We start from the raw sequence: 17,530 nt of genomic DNA, 5'->3' as shown, positions 1-17,530 counted from the left end.
ACCACACTGAGCAAGAGCACAGTAGAGGATGCATCACTGAGGTTTAAAATAAATTAATAAATAGGAGGGTTGCCCTAGCAACACACCGGTGACTAGCGATCTGTGTATTGCTGTCACATAGGTCTCAGGCTTACAGCAAACTTAAGGCGCTCAGGCTTTGGCTCTCCTGAAGGCAGCTGGAGTGAGAAGCCTCAGAGGTGACGCTGTCATCTCCCAGGCTGAGGCTGCAGCCTTATCCCAGCTTAACCCCTTCTTCCTCACAGTTCAATTGGAGCAGCAGTAGGCACTGCCTGCCTTGCCAGCCATGGGGTAGTTACCCCGATCCCTGCCCCAGCTGCGGGAGGGTCAGATTATACACAAGCTCAGGCCAGGGAGAGGAGCAGGCTGCAAGGCTGATCCGGGCTGGCCACATCCACCGCCCAGCCCGGGCCTTGCCAAAGCCTCTGCCTCCTGCTAAGTGTCTTGCTGAGAGAGCTCTGCTACGTTGTGAGAAATTAAACCTCATACAGCAGATCAATATGTCAATTATTTTCAGTTTTCTTTACATCTAACAATCCATGTACTTTTAAAACAACCCCATAAATCTCACATCATTTAAAACCCAACCCAGGAACTCTTTGCTTCCATTACCAGTAGCCAAGCAGATAAGCCATTTCATTTTTCACTTATTTTCCATGCATGTTTTAAACACAAACTGCTTCAGAAAGTGTGTGTGTGTGGGGGGGGGGAGGAGGGGAGACTGTTTTTTCCTTTATGGTGTCCTAGCTTCAATAGTCCATTCACCAAAATAGTCTGTGTGGATTAAGGAATATGAGTCTTTCGAATATGCTGAAAACTAAACTGACTGCTTTTATATTTAAAAATGGAACAAAACAGGGAGGGCAAGAAAGTTTATCAAGTCCCTGGCATCCCACCAGGATGGGATTCCTCCAAGATTATTCTGGACGAATGACATCCATAACAAACAGTAAAAGGCAAACAACGCCCCTCCCCCTTAAAAAAAGGCACAAAACAAATCCCATAGTTTTGGATAGCTCTTCCACAGATCTGTACCGAGTTTCTCGGTCAAGCTACAAGAACTCCTATATTGTTTTACATTAGTTTACATTTTAAATTGTAATTCTACTATAAGAGACTTAAAAATCAAAAGCTGATTTTGCTTTTCACAGCTGCTGCTGCTAAGCCTACCCCAGGACACTCAAAAATCAGACCATTATGTGCTTTGTGAATTTTTCCCATATATCCACAGCTGGCCTTGCTTCCTCAAAAGCAAGGCAACTATATATGTGAGCTATAAACAATTCATTACACCACACAGGATAGAAAAATCAGTTAGAAAAGCTGCCCAAGCCTTTATCCTCCTTCTGCTGGGCCAGGGAGAGGGGCACACAACAAAACCACACAAACAAAACCCCAAAGGCCAGCTAGTCATAAGGATCCTGCATTTCCTGCATGGAGGAAGAGGAGGGAAAAGTTTTACTTGTCTCCGATCAGTTTGGCTGGAAGAAGCACGTACCATTAGCTTGCATTCCTGTGCAAGACAACAGCCTCTACTCTGCCTCTAAGTATTATGGTATTAAAAAGTAAAAACAAAAAAACTCCTATGCAGCATATTGCTACTTTGAGTAACTACAATATACAAGCGTATGCTGAAAGGGGATTTTCACATTTGTAAAGATGGACAGCAAAAACAAGTGAGCCAGCAAACCAAAAAAGATGTTAGATGTTACCTACTGGTTAACAGAAACGTACAGCACACACTGCAGCACTGTAAGAGCTCTGCAGGCAGATTTCTAACAAACATGTACCAATAGCTAATTAAAGAAAAAAAGCTACTGTTCCAATAGCAGATGATTAATGATTAATTAGCAAAAACATGAGCAACTGAATCGAGCACAAATTGCATCTTCCATTATGAGAATATTAGTTTTGTATATACACATACACAAAGCTTTCACAGAAGAGCAACGTAAGAAATGGTCACGTAGAAGTCTGTTAAACATAGTTCATTAGTAGAATCACCAGCAAATGCCAAGATCAAACAAAATTGTTATAAATATAATGAACAATTAATTTCCCCATGGCTTTATATAGCAACGTCTCCATCTGAACACACAGGCTTCTCATCTTCTCCATACCTGCTTTCTTTTTCCATTTTTTAAACCTATGCTATTACCACTTGCAGCAAATAGGAGGTGCTCCAAGAAGGAGGTGCTTCACTTCCCTCCAAGGCTGTATGCCGAGGGGCACCCGGGGACCTTTGTTTGCTACCGAGTCCCACCTCTTTTTACAAAACTGTCCACGGAGGCAGCTCCTGGGCAGAGGAGAGAGCTGCTAGTAGCTTCAGCCAGCTCTTCGGCCCTCCTGCCCCTCCTCTGGGGCTGCTCTCCCCTGTCCTCCCGCAGAGTCGCTCTCTCGGGCTGCAGGCCGTGCTCTGCCTTATTGCGCATGTTGTGGGCACAGCTGCTGCCTGACAAGGCAAGTGTTTTTGATAAAAACAAAACTACTGGAAAGAAATAGTTATTTGCTGCAAGTGGTAATAGCATAGGTTTAAAAAAATGGAAAAAGAAAGCAGGTATGGAGAAGATGAGATGCCTGTGTGTTCAGATGGAGACGTTGCTATATAAAGCCATGGGGAAATTAATTGTTCATTATAACAATATTCAAGTTCCTTGCACTCTACCTTCCCTTAATAACTCTCCTTTAACAATTACCTTCCAAATAACACTTAGTCACGTAATTTCATAACAGACAGACAGCACAAAATACTTCTATCAAAAGTAAACGAATGCTTTTCTCATCATTTATAGGTAAAATGCACCAAGAATTTTCATCACTTCAGTATCACAATGTATTGCATTTGTCCCATGGTAATTTGAAATCTTCATTTCAAGAAACATTTGCACTACAGCAACAGCTAGACCTCCACTTTTTAAAAAGGTTGAAACTTTTGCTCTATGTGTGGAAAAAGTCAAGTCATTCTGTAGCTCTATTTTCACATCTATTTATTCATGATATTCACACTCAGGATGCCTACAGTGTTTCAACACCACCTCAGAAACGCCAGCAAATCTGTCTTTCAGATGGGAATAACATATTTCAATTGTTAACTGAGCACTTTTGCAGGATGACTTCCACAAAGTTAGGCCCTTTTTACAACTTGGTTTAACACAGGGCACACTCCTGGGTGTTCCTGCGAAAACAATACTACCACTAACATCAGAAACTGAGTATTTACTGTTTAATCAGAGTGCACTGTATTTCTGTACTGTGCCGTGCAGGACCATAGGTACAAGCCAGTATATAAAGAAGCAAAGATAAATTTTTTGAGCTAGTACTAATATTTTAACATTTTGTAATTCTGGATGCATCTGTTTGTGTATAATCGTGCCTAAAATTTCTAGATGGCTTCTATATTTAATTTCAAGAACATTATGTGCTTCAGGTTGACACACAGGATTGCCAGAACCTGCCCTAACACTGCAACATCCAGACAAACATTTCTTCCCACAGATTCCCTCAGGCAACACGTAGGTGATGTTTTCATGTCCATATTCATTTGCCCATATAAGTTATATATAAAGTTATCTAGCCACAGATCCACTATTCTAGCTACTACCACAGTGTCTTTTTTTTTTTAAATCTAGATTATTTTCCTACCAAGTATTTTTTTAAAAAACATAAGAGTTAAATACAAACATAAGAGTTATTTAAAGAAAGTGCATTTTCAAAGAACAAATTTGCACTATAGCTTTCAGAACACATGCAAGTTTTTATTAAGCTTTTATCTACTTCATATTTAGGTGACAAAATGTCACTACCCAGTTAAAAAAAAAGGAATAAATGGAAAAGAACTACAAGTGGAGTTTACATTCTGGTATTTTCTGAAAACAGCAGGTTGTATTTTATATTGGCTACTTTGACTAGAGTAGGCACATGCCAGATAAATCCTACTTGGAAGGTATCACTGATTCTGAACTGGCACTAGCCTCTCAACAAAAGTAGTATGTGTCATTTTAAGACACTGCATACTTGAATACTGCTTTTACTAAATGTATTCACCAGATTTTCACTGAACAACTTGAGAAAACTTGGTAATTGCCAATATGGAAAAAATGTCAGAAATTAAATCCAGAAGATACAGCATAAAACAAAAAAAATAAGAAAATTACAGATTACCTATATAAACTCAGGATAAATTCTCCTGTGGCCAAGAAGTTCTTGTAGTATAATTGAAAGTACCGAAACTGATGCATTTGTTAAAAGATGTAGTTAAGTGAATTTTACTCAAAAACAAGGTACGTTACTTCACAGAAGGTCGGCTCTTACACCAAGTTAGTCAACAACACGTAAAGGAACAGGCCACCAAAAAGAAGATGCTGTTACACGAGGTCTTAGAGCAAGTGCATCTGCAAACCAAATCCAAAGACGGGAAGAGCGTTATTCCCCTGTAAAGCCCACACAGACACAATTTACAGATAGAAGAGAAAGAAATAAAAGAATTCCTTTGATGGATATATGAAACAGCTACCTAAGCCAGCAGCACAGAAGCCTGGCCACCTGAGAACTGGATAACCACTGTGATTCAAAGCTAATCATTATTCACAGAACTGGTGGGCAGTTGAGGTTAAAAAAAAAAAGTCACCATTTAGCAGAGATCAGAGATTCTTGACCAGCTAACAGACTGGGGGTGGGTGGCAGATCTCTCAAGAAACAGTTAGAGGCAATAAAAACCAAGGCAATAAAGTTGTTTGATCGCTGCTGAAGTGGTTAACCAATTGCAGTTCTTATACTGTCACCAAGAGGCATTACAGGTTGGCAAGGAAGCTGCTTTATGAAAGACTGAGCTGAGTCTTACCTACAGCTTCTTGAAAAGGCCAGTCAGATGCATACAGGCTCCCCCCCAAAATTTTTATAAATACATAACAGCCAAGAAACTTCATAAAATACTTCAGCTCTGCAGAGATAGCTCACTATTTTTAATATCTTCTGACATTTCAGTCATAACCAGAAAAGAGCAAGGATGGAAGAGCCTCAGAGAAGCTCTAGCTCTGGAAAGCAGCTATGTTAAGAAGGTGGTTTGTAGAAGGAAAGGCTTCATCAATCATGTAGTGTCCCAAACAAAGTTACTGCCAGCGGTTTCCAGACACTCAGGCATCTACCTGCTGTGGCCATCTAATTTAAATATCAAGTCATCTACTCATCTTAAATGCTTTCCTGAATGCTTATTAAATTATCAGTTTCCTTTTGAAATCATTTAACATGCAGAAAACTGATCTGTGAACAAAGAGCTGACAGTTACTTCAGCTGCCACCATTTTGAAGGCTATTTCTTCTGCAGCAAAAAAACACAGGTAAATTTAGGGTCCAGAAAACCACATGGCATGGTGAGTAAACAGGATAAAATGGAATCATTGGCCATGTGGACACGGGCGATGCCAGCTCCCCTGTCCAGCTCCAGTCAGTGCACTTCACTGTCACTCCTCAGCTGAAATGCCCAACCTGAGCTGATCAGTTTGAGCACGCAGCAAGCCATCCCCAGGCAGCATAATCCTGTGATAATTATGAAGAGAAAAATCTTTCCACAAAACACTTTTGCAGGGTTTGAATCTCCAACTTGTAGAGGAAAAACCAACTTTTGCCTCCTGTAACACCTTCTACTCTACAGGAGAAAGTTGCTGGTGCCCCACTGAATTTGTTCCCGCAGAGCAGGGACTGTACATTGTGCCAGCAGCTATCTTGTTACCTCTCAATGATGTGGCTATATTTTTGACAGGATAAGCTCATCTCACCCAGCTCTGTCATTTCAATGAGCACACAGGGGCCTTTTTGCAAACAGGTTAGTGACACAGCAGACAGGAAGGGCACCAACAGTCACCATTAGCTTGGGAACCCACCAAATGGGGCTTAAATTCTGTCATTTCTTTGGAATTAGCTCACTGAGGTAAGGAAGTATTTTTAGCATCTTCTAATCTGTATTCCTAATGCTGTCTTTGCACCAAAGTTGCCCAGTCTCAGAACGAACGGACAAAGCAATCAGAAGTCACCGGCACTGCAGTACCCTTCCAGCCATTTCAGGAATCAGTATGGTTTTCTCATTGAACTACCAGCCTCCTCCAGAATGTGCAATCCCCAAACAGGAGGCTGAGCACATAGTATCTTTTTTCCTTTCCTGCTGCTACTAGAACTCATTAACACTCCTTTGGCAAAAGCATTTGCGCTCTCCAGCTTTGACTTCATTTTACTCTAGTCTCTTTGGCTTTCCATTTTCATTACATGCATCTTTTTTGTTAAGCCAGTAAGCCACTGCGCTGAGAGTCTGCATGAAGAAATACCGGCCTGCTTCCGGTATTTAAGAACACTATCACATGCCATTTTTCCTGTTAGGGTTTCACAATCATCTTCTATCTAGAAGTAGTTGTGAACTACAATATACAAACACATACATACCCATAATGAATGCAGTACTCTGTATCAATACACCTGTTTAAAACCAGGCTGGTTCTAAGCAGCAGTATACAAGCTCACAAGAACCTTAAGAGAAGTTCAGTCATCTGTATGTTTCAGTGACTACTGTTTGCTTGTATTTTGAAATAATCAAAACAAAAGCAACACATGAGGTAAAGGTGAAAATCTTTGCAAAACCTAGGCAGTTGGTCCTCACATTCTTCTACTATTTCTTTATATCACAAGGGAAGCACCTCTAGGTTACCAGAAGCAGCTGGTAACAATACAAATATGAAATTTCAAGACAGCCATGATGAAAATGCTCCTCAAACCTTAATATTTCTAGAAGATAGGTTTATACTAATCCAACTGCTCACATGACTATCAGCCACATTGCCAAAATTCATTTGAGTGCTTCCATTTAAATGCCAAAAGCAACTAGCTGGTTAATAAAAAACAGAGATATTAGCATGTAGAGTATTGAATGCATGATGTTCCCTGTAAAACACTTTTCTTCCACTCTTTGAAACAGTTTGGCAAACACAACCACTCTTCATAAATTCAAATTATATTCGAAAAGAAGGACCACAAATAGCTATCCCAACATAAGTCATCACAAATTTCAAAAACAAAAATCACCAATATAGGATTGTATGTTCTTTATATTCACCATAGGAAACTTAACCCTAAGAACAATTCAGATAGGAGTTCTTCAAGAAGGTGAAAACAGTGATACATTATTCTTATTTGAGCTCAAATGAAGAGTAATAAAACACACCAAGACTTGGATAAATACAGACGATCCCCTCTGTTTCATTTGAATCCAGTGAAGTGATAACGTGTGTACCCATCCCAACTGCTCTGCACACTTTTATAGTAAAGCTTTGTTATCAATAACAAATATAAATTGGGATTATGATTAGTAGAAATATAAGTTTTTAGACTAGAAACCTGAACCAGTCATATCTACCCCAGTCTCATCTCTCCAATTGACAAACCATGAGCAATGTTTTGCACTCTCTCAAAAAAATAAAATAATCACATGAAAACTTTTACAGAAACACATTAATAGGCAACATACACATAAGGTACAGAATGCCTTTAGATCCTAGGAAGTTAAAGCTTGAAAAGGAGATGGGTAGAGGAACATTTTAGAAGAACTGTCCTAAAAAAACCCACTTATCATAAAGAGAAATGGGTTTGTTTTAAATATAAAACTATATGGCTTGTGGTTATTTTCCCACAACTTTCTCAAAGTACTTTTTGGCCAACTACAAACAAATATTAGCAGTCTTATGGAGCACAAAGCAATGTGTGTCTCTATAAAATATTAGGAAAATATATCCTTTCCCTATATTTGGGATAATGTGAGTATTTTTGACAGTTATTATCCCCTCCGGTATCGTTTAGGGGTAAAACACAACTATAAAATAAAGTAGAGAGGAAAATTAAGTTTAACTAGAACTATTACCAGTTAGGACCAGGACCAACACATATGGTTAAAAGTGGAAAAAGTGATTGTAGCTTCCTGGCCTCATCAGCAAAGTTTGTTTTTCTACTTTGCGTGTTACACCCAAATTTTTCCATAGGCCTCCAACATCACACTGCTGAGCTTTGTTTTTATTAGCTTTTGGAACAGAGAACAATAATCATCCACAGTTTAAATTCCTTTATAGGAACAATTCATTTGGAGAAAACAAAGTCAGGGAAATAAAACTGTGGAATAACAGTTTTTAAACAGGGAATAAAACAATGGAAAATACCAAACATCATCTGAGGCTTAGATAAGGAATTCATGCACACTCCTCTGTCCCCCAAAATACTTTAGCAGTGGATAATTTGTCTTCTATTGCAAGACTTAACAATTGTTCCTAATTAGAAACAATTAAGAAGTGATTGCATGCAGGCAGCAACAGAATTTATTTAAATCTGCTGGGAAAAAAATATAGAGATGTTAGGACCAGAATGACCTACAGGTGCCAATGCAAATTAGGGAACCATTTTGTTCCGACTTTCTGCTTCAGGCTCTATTTCCACTGGCAGACACTGTCGAGTGTCACTCTCTTATCTCCCAAGGTACATAAAAGCAGCAATTCTGACAACGCCTCGCTTAGAAACTGAAATTAGTGGAGACCTTCTCACACCTTTTTAGCACGCCCACACACCATTACTAAGTTTGGCCAGAAGGTCAGCTCAGTTAAGAGGTCAGAGACTCCAGTGGTTTGGGAAAGGGCAAAAAGGCAAACATCCCTTCCTCTCCAAGGTTGCCCTGTCAGGACAAGATTCAAATACAAGGAAGGTTCAGCATGCAAAAACTGAGCACTGTGCCTGGTCTTACTTTAGTCACACGAATGTGTTGAAATCAGTGGCAAAAGGAAAGATAAGGAAGTGCAGGTAAAGCAGCTTTTAGGTATTCTAAAACCGACTTTCTGTGACTAAGCTCAAATGTTGTATTACAGAATTTACTTCCTGCAACAAGCAGCGTTGGCTCACCTACTGCTGCTACAAGGAAGTCCGGAGGCTGTTTACTGCTTAAAGGAAATGGAGGTTACTGTCAGAATTATTAAATAATCCTTTGAAAAGAAAATAACGTCATGTTGTAATATTTCAAAATTAGGATGCTTTGGCACCTAGTAATCAACATCTTGCCCCAAGAGCTTGCAGCATCAAGACAAGGGGTAGGGGATGGGAATATTAACAGACCCAGTATTCTGCTGTCTGCTTGTTCCAAGCCGACAGTGCTGACCAAAAGACTTAAAAGTAGCATATTCAAAGTGTTTAACTTTTAGTTTATTAAAAACAAAAAAAAAAAAACTTAGCTAAGCCAATAAAATTGAGAGCATGAAGAATATTTTTAAAAGTATTTTTAAGGCCTGAACTATCCCATGTGTACTACATCAAAAATGATGGTGACCTGTAAGTGTTAAAGTGCTTAATTTCTTTGTTACTGATGAGAAATGCAAACTACCAAGTTTTCACTAGTATTTCCTGAATTAGTCAGATAGGGCCAAAGTTGTATAAATTAAAGAGTAAAGCATTACAAATACAAGTAAGTGCACAGACTGAGTACAGCAGAAGCCAAATTAACTTTTGAAAGCAACTGGGAAATAGCTTATGCAAATTTTTCAAGTTACTCCCAAATGGCTTGGCTTTTTAGTAGCCTTTTCACCCATGACAGAAGCTTTAAATCAGCATATATCTGCATAAATGAATCCACACTGAGTCATATTGTTATACGCTGTATGATGAACCGGCCTCCAGGCTCTGTACAGATTAGCGGGCAAAACAACATTTTCAAAATTGGACAGCGACCAAACTCTTGTTCGGCCATAACCAACAGGTAGTAACCATAGTTTAGGCATAACAGTTCAAATGCGTTTGATTTTATAAGAAAACTAAATTTGTGCCAAGTTCTTACTGATCTCATAGCTGCCCTTTTCTGTTTAGGGGCCAGATCACGTACCTGGAAAAGCACTACCATAAAAAGGCACCGCTCATTCTTAATTGTTTTACTCTGCAATTCAGCAGCTAGACACTAACAGTCTTCAAAGTGGTTTGGCTTTGCCTAGATTAAGATTTAGGGAGATACACGTCACATTACACAAAGTTACATTCTTAAAAAATAAGTAGTCTTTACAGTAAATACCCATATACAATTTAAATGACTGACATCCTCTGAAACTGAACTTTAATCAGCTTTGCACATGCTTGATATACTTCGTTTTGTCTTGCCTTATAGCTGAGATGCTGCTTGCCAGTGCAAAACTAACACCACAGCTTTAAATTCTATTGTATAGAAGACCTATGAAAACCTTTAAGAGTGAAATTTGCCACTTCATTTTCAGAAAGAGCACTAGCCAAACATAAGTGGTACATAAGCCTTCTTTTGTGCCTCTAGGCAATAGTGTCTTTCACTCCTGAAAAAAAGGAACCGAAGCTATTCCAGCACATTGTATGAAATGATTCCCCACAACTACTTGTTCTTCCTCCAAGATCCTCAAGAACTAGGCTTTTGATGATGTTACTGCACTTCACACAGATGAGTGCTAAAGATTATGGACCACATTCATCATTGCATTATGCCACTGTAATTCCATTAACCAAATATTCTTTCTAATCCAGCATTAACAGATCATACCATGGGAGCTTTCAAACAGTGTTTAGCCTGCATCTACATAAAACTTACCAAACCAAATTGAGTTAGACTAGCAATAACCTGAAGTAATATGGCTATAAATCAGACCTGATATTTTTGTTCTGTTTTTATGGCTCACCTCTACTGGCAGGCATACTCCTAAGCATCAACATGGAAATTCTGTCTTGGCATAATCTCCAAAGTAGCACCTCTCTGTGTTCATATTTATTTCCATCAGCTAACCTGGGCTGCTGTAAAAGTTGTTTTTATTTTAAAAAATTTACAAAAACATATGCAGGATATAAGGAAAAAAAAAAACTATTTGTCCTTATACCAAGAGACACATTCTCCCTTTTATTTTCCTCCCCCTGACAATTTCTCCTATCTCAAGCAAGAAATTACCAAAACTTCTTCCTACATCTGCAACTTTAAGGCTTAAACACAGTAACTTGGAGTAAAACGAAGTCTTAAGCATGCTGAAGTGCCCTCAAACAATCCATACTACTTTCTTTGAAGCCCCAATCTTTTGCTACTTGCTAGATGCAGACATCTTGAAAAGAGCATCCATGAAGTCCCAACGCTCAAGCAATGCTACAACCACCACCTGTAGTTTAATACAAGTGTCAGATGCACATTTTCTTTGCTCCAAAAAGACACCATTTCTGACTCGTAGTGTTTCAGACACCATGAAATCTTTGTTCAAAGCTATAACTTTGACATTCACAGTTAAGAAAGGTTTGGGAAGTGTCAATTAACTATAACTACACAAGCCAGAATGTCTAGTTAAATTCCTACTGAGCTTTCTAGAAGAGCATGACCAGCCCAGAATATGCTGAAAGTAAGTTTTTGTTGATTGGACCAGTGTGCACTTTAGGTTTTTTACAGTTGCTCAGGCTGAATTTTATCTGGGTATAGTAGCAGCAATGGAGACAGTTTGAAAGCCCTAAGTATAAGCTTTTAGTCCTGTATTTAAAAGGATATTTAATCCAAATCCTTCTTTTATTTTGTAATAAAGATGCTTTTATATTTTTGTAAACTATATCTTCCTTCAAATCGCAATTGCTATGTAACATACATATTGGATAAAACTAAATCTGCCTAAACTTATCATTTTGCTGATATTCCCTGAAACACCCTGTTCTTAAGCAGAGCATTTGAGTCTGGGAAAAAAAGCAGCTTTATTAGACTATGAGAGAATCAGAAATCCTTACTTTATTCCCAGTTCTGTCATGTACAAGCAAATTAATCTTCAGCTACTTGCTGATGACTATATCCACAGAGAGCCCTTAGCCTTGCAAAGCCCAGTCTGCAGCTCAGAGGCCTGCGTTAAGCACCAAGGCTCTGTGAAGGATGCCCAGACAGGGTTTGGCCTGGCAGAACAGGATTTCCAATACACTTATCAAAAACAGCTATCAATCTAGCAAAAAGGCCAGACAGAAACAGAGAAGAGAGGACTCTCTCCTGTGTAACAGTGAGAGAGAGGGAGGCCCTTACAGTCCCAGTCACAAGCTGGAAGCCTCAAATCCTTTCATACAGGAGAACAGGTCACTGGGAAAAAAACAGCCTCACCTGTTCTAGGGTGAGAAAGGGTTGACAGCAGCATGTGTCTCCCAGGGCACTGACTTCTCTGACTGTGGCCACGAGGAGCTTCCGTTCTTTTTTTTTTTTTTTTTTTTTTTTTTTTGCTAAGTGGTAAGCCTTCAAGAGAAGCTGAGGAAATTGGCTTTTCCTCCAGGAAAAAGAGGTAAGAGTCAGAGCACCTTATGGGGAGATGAAAAGTTTTACTCCTCCTGGAACCGAAGAGTTTTATTTATCTTGGGATGCAGAGATGGCTGCAGGATTTATTTGGGAGGTTTAGATGAGAGGAAGGGGGAGCAACTGTCTAACTTAGCATGGCAGCAGCTTATATAAATATAAAACCACACTGTTTTCTGCAAAAGGAATAGTTAAAAAAAAACACGCAAATGGGAGTGACTCAAGTGTTCTAGAAAAGATTTCAAGTCAGGATTTTTTTTTTCTTTTTAAGATTTCTTCTTATACATGAAAGTAACCATCATTAGCCAGAAGAGAAGCCACAGACTATATTTGTCATAGAAATATAAAGAGATCCATTCACCAAGGGATTGCAAATGATACAACTAGCATATACATTTCACTGCCTCTTACTCTCTCAAGACTATTCATTTGTCATATTACTAACAGATGAGCTTATTTGCAAGGTTCATCAAATTTTTTGAATAAATAACCTTAGCATAAACAGAAATGTATCTAAAATATCATTATACTGATCCAAATAATATATCTGGGCTAACATATTACTCCCACAATGAAGCAAAGCAACATGAGGCAAGGCAATATCTAGAGAAGCAAGCCACAATCACGAGCTTAGCACTGAGAAGAGCTTCAACATATATAATTCATGAATCTGCTATTTAATTTTTCCTTCAGAGAGAGAGTGCCATGCTGTTCTATTCCATCAGATATATTATTTCATTTCTGCATATCATCTTGACTCAAGGAAAACAACTTTGACTTCAGTAGAACATGGAGTCGTTAGTGCTTTTATTCAAATATCAAGGGACTAGTCCCTATTACTTGTAAAAGTAAGAAATGTCTTTTCAAGACTGCAGTCATCTCTAACATTGAAAAATGCTTTTGTATTAACAAAGGATATAATAAAGACCTGCAAATAAAAGGCACAATTCACAGCTCAAACAAAAGCACGCAACAAGACAAGCATGAAACAAAAGGATTCACTGGTTAGTGTTTTACGCGGATTCCCACACCTGTGCAAGAGAGGCAGCAGGAAGGTCAGAGAAACTGAGAAAAAGAAGAAAACTTCACAGCATGAACAAGCATCAGTAAAATAAGGTGGAAAAAAAAGCTGGGAGAAAGTTTTAGGTAGTACTGTGCAAGCAGGTGCAGAACTACACACAGAAGACTCTCTCCTGCTTAAGTCAGCTCTTCTGCATTTGTACATACTCATGCATTTTTAATAACGCTTGGGGCAGGAGGAAGGAAAAAGAAAAATCAACACAACCATCCCTCATCCACTTTCTTCCTCCTAAACAAATCACTCCAAGACCCCTGGTGTATAGCTAGTCTCCAAAATAAAATGCAGGGAACTACAAGCATGTCTGTTGGTACTTTTACAAGACCTCCAAAATTTAGGACCCTCAGCTTTCAGAATTGTCTGTTCTTTCACTTCATTTTAAAGACAAACTGACATACTACTACACATTCAAAACCCTTGGTACGGTCACACTGCATTCTAAGCTAGATCTGTAATTTGATGATACATGTGGCAAAGTCTCCAAGACCAGGCTGCTTTCCAAGTAACCCCTGATGCAACCCCAGCTAGACTAAGTGAAAACAGCACATAAGGAGCAAAGTATTTACGACATCTTTCAGCTGAGCATACTCTGTGGATCCTGCGGGTATCTGGTATTTACTTACAGCACAAGCTCTCTATCAAAGGCTTGCTACAATTGCTTCCTAGGAAAGGGTTCAAAGGCCTTCCAAAGGTGATTAGAAATTGAAAAAAAAACTCTCCCCAAGTTTGACCATACACAAGAATGACATTCAAAAAGGGTACGCAACATTAACTGTAAGACAGAGTCCAAATATATGCCTTATTGACTTGAAAGGGATGTGGAGAATCTCATACCTGTAGCTCATAACCGCTTCTCTGGCTGCATTTATGACCAAGGTAAGAGTTACTAAGTGAATGGTGTAACAAAAGGAAGTACCTTTAAAAATTACAGAGGTATCCTACGCTGAATAATTTGCCCTACACAATTTCAAAAAAAAAAAAAAAATATATATATATATTAAACAGCCATGGCTTTGCACGATTAATAAACCTCGCATTCCATTCCAGCAACAGCTGTCCACCAAAACAAATCTGTAAAGCTTTGCTTCACTCTGAGTGATCTATCCCCCACTTCTCAAACTCAAATGCTTCTTACAAAATTTACAAAAATTACAGTGATCATACCTCTTGAAAACATTTAACATGTTACCTTGCATTATCTGCAATGAATTCAGAAGTACCTTTAAGGTGGACAGAGATTGTACCTAGACAAATACTTAAATAGATATCTGTACATAGTTATTTTAAACAAAATGTTCCATCTGATATGTTCTGCATTTAATATACAATTTATTGAAGACAAAAACAGACACCATAGTGGCATCAAGACATACTGCTGATGCCCTTTTTATACACTCACTTAGGTCCAGTCATAAGGGAACAGTTGTATAGAATGAATATATGTGTGCGCGTGTGCGCACTCACACACGCAAATAAAACCTATACAGATTGCAGATTTTATCTATTAAACCTATACAGAACTAGAGAAAGTACCAAGGGCTATACCAGCTTCTACTTCCTTTTCTCATACACATACCGAAAAAAACGAAACAAAAAAAACCCACACAGCTGAGAAATTAAAAATGGCCAAGAGTGTATTATCATCATTTGAACAAGTTTGAGGGAAGAGATATAAAGAACTGCATGTTGGGGCTTTGAGTATCTTGGACAATTTTAATACTTCAGATCCTTCTGAAATAGTGTGCATTATACCCAAAGTGCAGAGTGAAAGAAATTCCTCAGTACAGGCTACCTTCGTTTTGACCCCGATCCCTAGAACAGCCTTGTCTCTGTTCAAAGAGCATCCTAAGCAAAGCTATTACCTCCAGGAGCAATATTACTTTGAGAGCACAAAAGAGGCTCTCATGTTCTGCAGGCAGCCAGTGGGAGCTCCAGGTCTGAAGCACCCTCTTTCATCATCAGACTACTCTGGGGAGAAGGCGAGTCTTTCAAAGGCCCTTCATTTCACAAGAAAATGGCTGTACAAACAAACTAAACCCAGTGAGAAACTGCAGGTAAGTGCTTGACTGAGGGGCATGTTCTTCCCTCCTTCCCACTCCAAGGAAACAATTTTTGCTCATGAATGAAACTCTTGCCCTGTCATGAAGGGCTCTAAAATGCAATTAAAGTGCTACCTTTTTTTCCTATTTAAAAAAATACAATCCGATTTTTAAAATATTTTTTCCAACACAGAACTAACTAGAAAGGCGATAGCAGTTCCCAGCCATTCCATTTTGCTAATTGTTCCTCTGGAATGCCACTGGAGAGGCTGCAAACAATATTTAAGTTTTCACACTTTTCTGTGGTCTTACCATATTTGTAAAAAAAGCACACTAGAATGCCTCCTTTTCATGACGGAACAGCAGTTTTCTGTAACAGTAGGCCATTTTCCTTGTAAATGCAGCTGCTCTGAATATGAGATGACCAGATAAAATTGAAGTTTATCATTGTTAAAGATGCATAGTGTGCACATGTGTTAGAAAAACACATTTATAGGTAATATTTATTACCTATAGTAATCAATACTTCGATTAAGTTAATCAAAGTTACTAACCACCTTTGCATTATGAATTATTTTGCTTTCCTCCTAAAGCATATTATGACCAGAGATACAAAAGTGTTTTTCATAACCATTACAGTAATTTCCGTGGATACTGTGGAATACAAGTCAGAGCAAAGGGAAGGTGCAGTTCAGAACCCAAAGCTCCTCTTTCACTGACTGGGTCCCAGTTCTGACATGGAGGAAAGTACATCTTTTTAGATTCACTTCACATTTCAGAATGGCTTCCAACAGCAGATGTCTAAAGACTGCAGCATCTCACCCTTTTACTCTGCTTTTTCTCTCCTATGTCATACACTAAAAACATACTACAAAAAGGTGATTATCTCAATTATATATATATATTTTAAAAAGCTGTATTTTTTCCAAGACGCTTATGCTGTGTTGCATAAAGCTTACTAACCAGAACCCATTCCTGTCATCCAGCATGTGCAAAATCTCAAAAGGAGCTGCAAAGGCCTAAGTGACTTGCATCTAATTTTGTTTTGAAAACATGTCACTGTACAACTTCTGAACAGGGAAGTCTAATTTATGTCTTTTTATTACAATGCAATAAAATATGTTTGTGGGGAAAGGGAGCTATTACTCACAAAAATCAAGCTACCACTCCAAGTTTAAGTAGTTCTACGCATTCTTGGCTAACACCCACTGAAGGTGGGGGGGGAAATCACAGCAGCCAGTTAATCTTTTGGTATGGAAAAGGGTTTTGTATAGCTTTTGTGTTCGGAGGAGTATATCCAAGAATTAATTCATCTTTGAATACAAGAGTATTGCAATTCAGTTCTGCTACGGGTGTATAAGTCCCAGACAGTCACAGTTTTTGCTCATCATTTTTACTACAGCTGATTTCTTTCTATCACAGGCTGAAGGGCCAGCAAGGAGGTTTCTGTCCAAGCAAACAATTCATGACACAGTACACTTCAGCAGAGAGTAGCCCATTTAAACATACAGGCCTCACACCACATGCAGAATCTGTGTTTATATCCCCACTAGAAGAGGCTACTATGCCAAAAAGATACTCTGGTACTACAAATAGTGGCAAAAGCTTGTCCAGCAGTTTTCCTCCAACACAACCGCACACATGCTTTTCACAGCCTGCTTGCCCCTGCAGTACACCGATGATGCTACCGCCGCTCTTGGCCTGGGGAGGCGAGGCATGGGAACTCATCGTTGCAGTATTTTTGCCACACAATCTTCACTTGTTTTTCTCTGCAGAACCCAAAGACCTAACATGACACATGGAAACTCCTCAGCGCAGAAGCTCATCAGGGTACTATCTTTCACATTTCCGACCAGAAGCAGCAGGCTTGAGGTTCTTCAGCCATTTTCCAAATGGTTTTATGGTATTAATGCTACACAGGAAATAAATCAAGTGAGGTGCCAGCAGATGGCACCAAAAAAACATGCAGCCTTCTTCATGGCTGCAGAAACATTAGCAACCTTGCCACGGTACACTGTAAACAGCTTCTTCTATGCAACAGTTTTCAGGCATCATAAAAATCTTCTAACCGATGTTC

At 38.9% G+C, this 17,530-nt stretch overlaps 1 protein-coding gene across 1 annotated transcript in view; it reads right to left on the bottom strand.

The window, feature by feature from the left end:
* PPP3CA (protein phosphatase 3 catalytic subunit alpha) overlaps positions 1 to 17,530 on the bottom strand; it is a 199,668-nt gene that overhangs the window by 115,982 nt on the left and 66,156 nt on the right. The gene's annotated exons all lie outside the window — the stretch shown is intronic.

Source organism: Rhea pennata, chromosome 4, assembly GCF_028389875.1.
Source record: "Rhea pennata isolate bPtePen1 chromosome 4, bPtePen1.pri, whole genome shotgun sequence".
Lineage (NCBI taxonomy): Eukaryota > Metazoa > Chordata > Aves > Rheiformes > Rheidae > Rhea > Rhea pennata.
The sequence above is the reverse complement of the archived record's forward strand: the minus strand, read 5'-3'. Positions and strand labels throughout refer to the sequence as shown.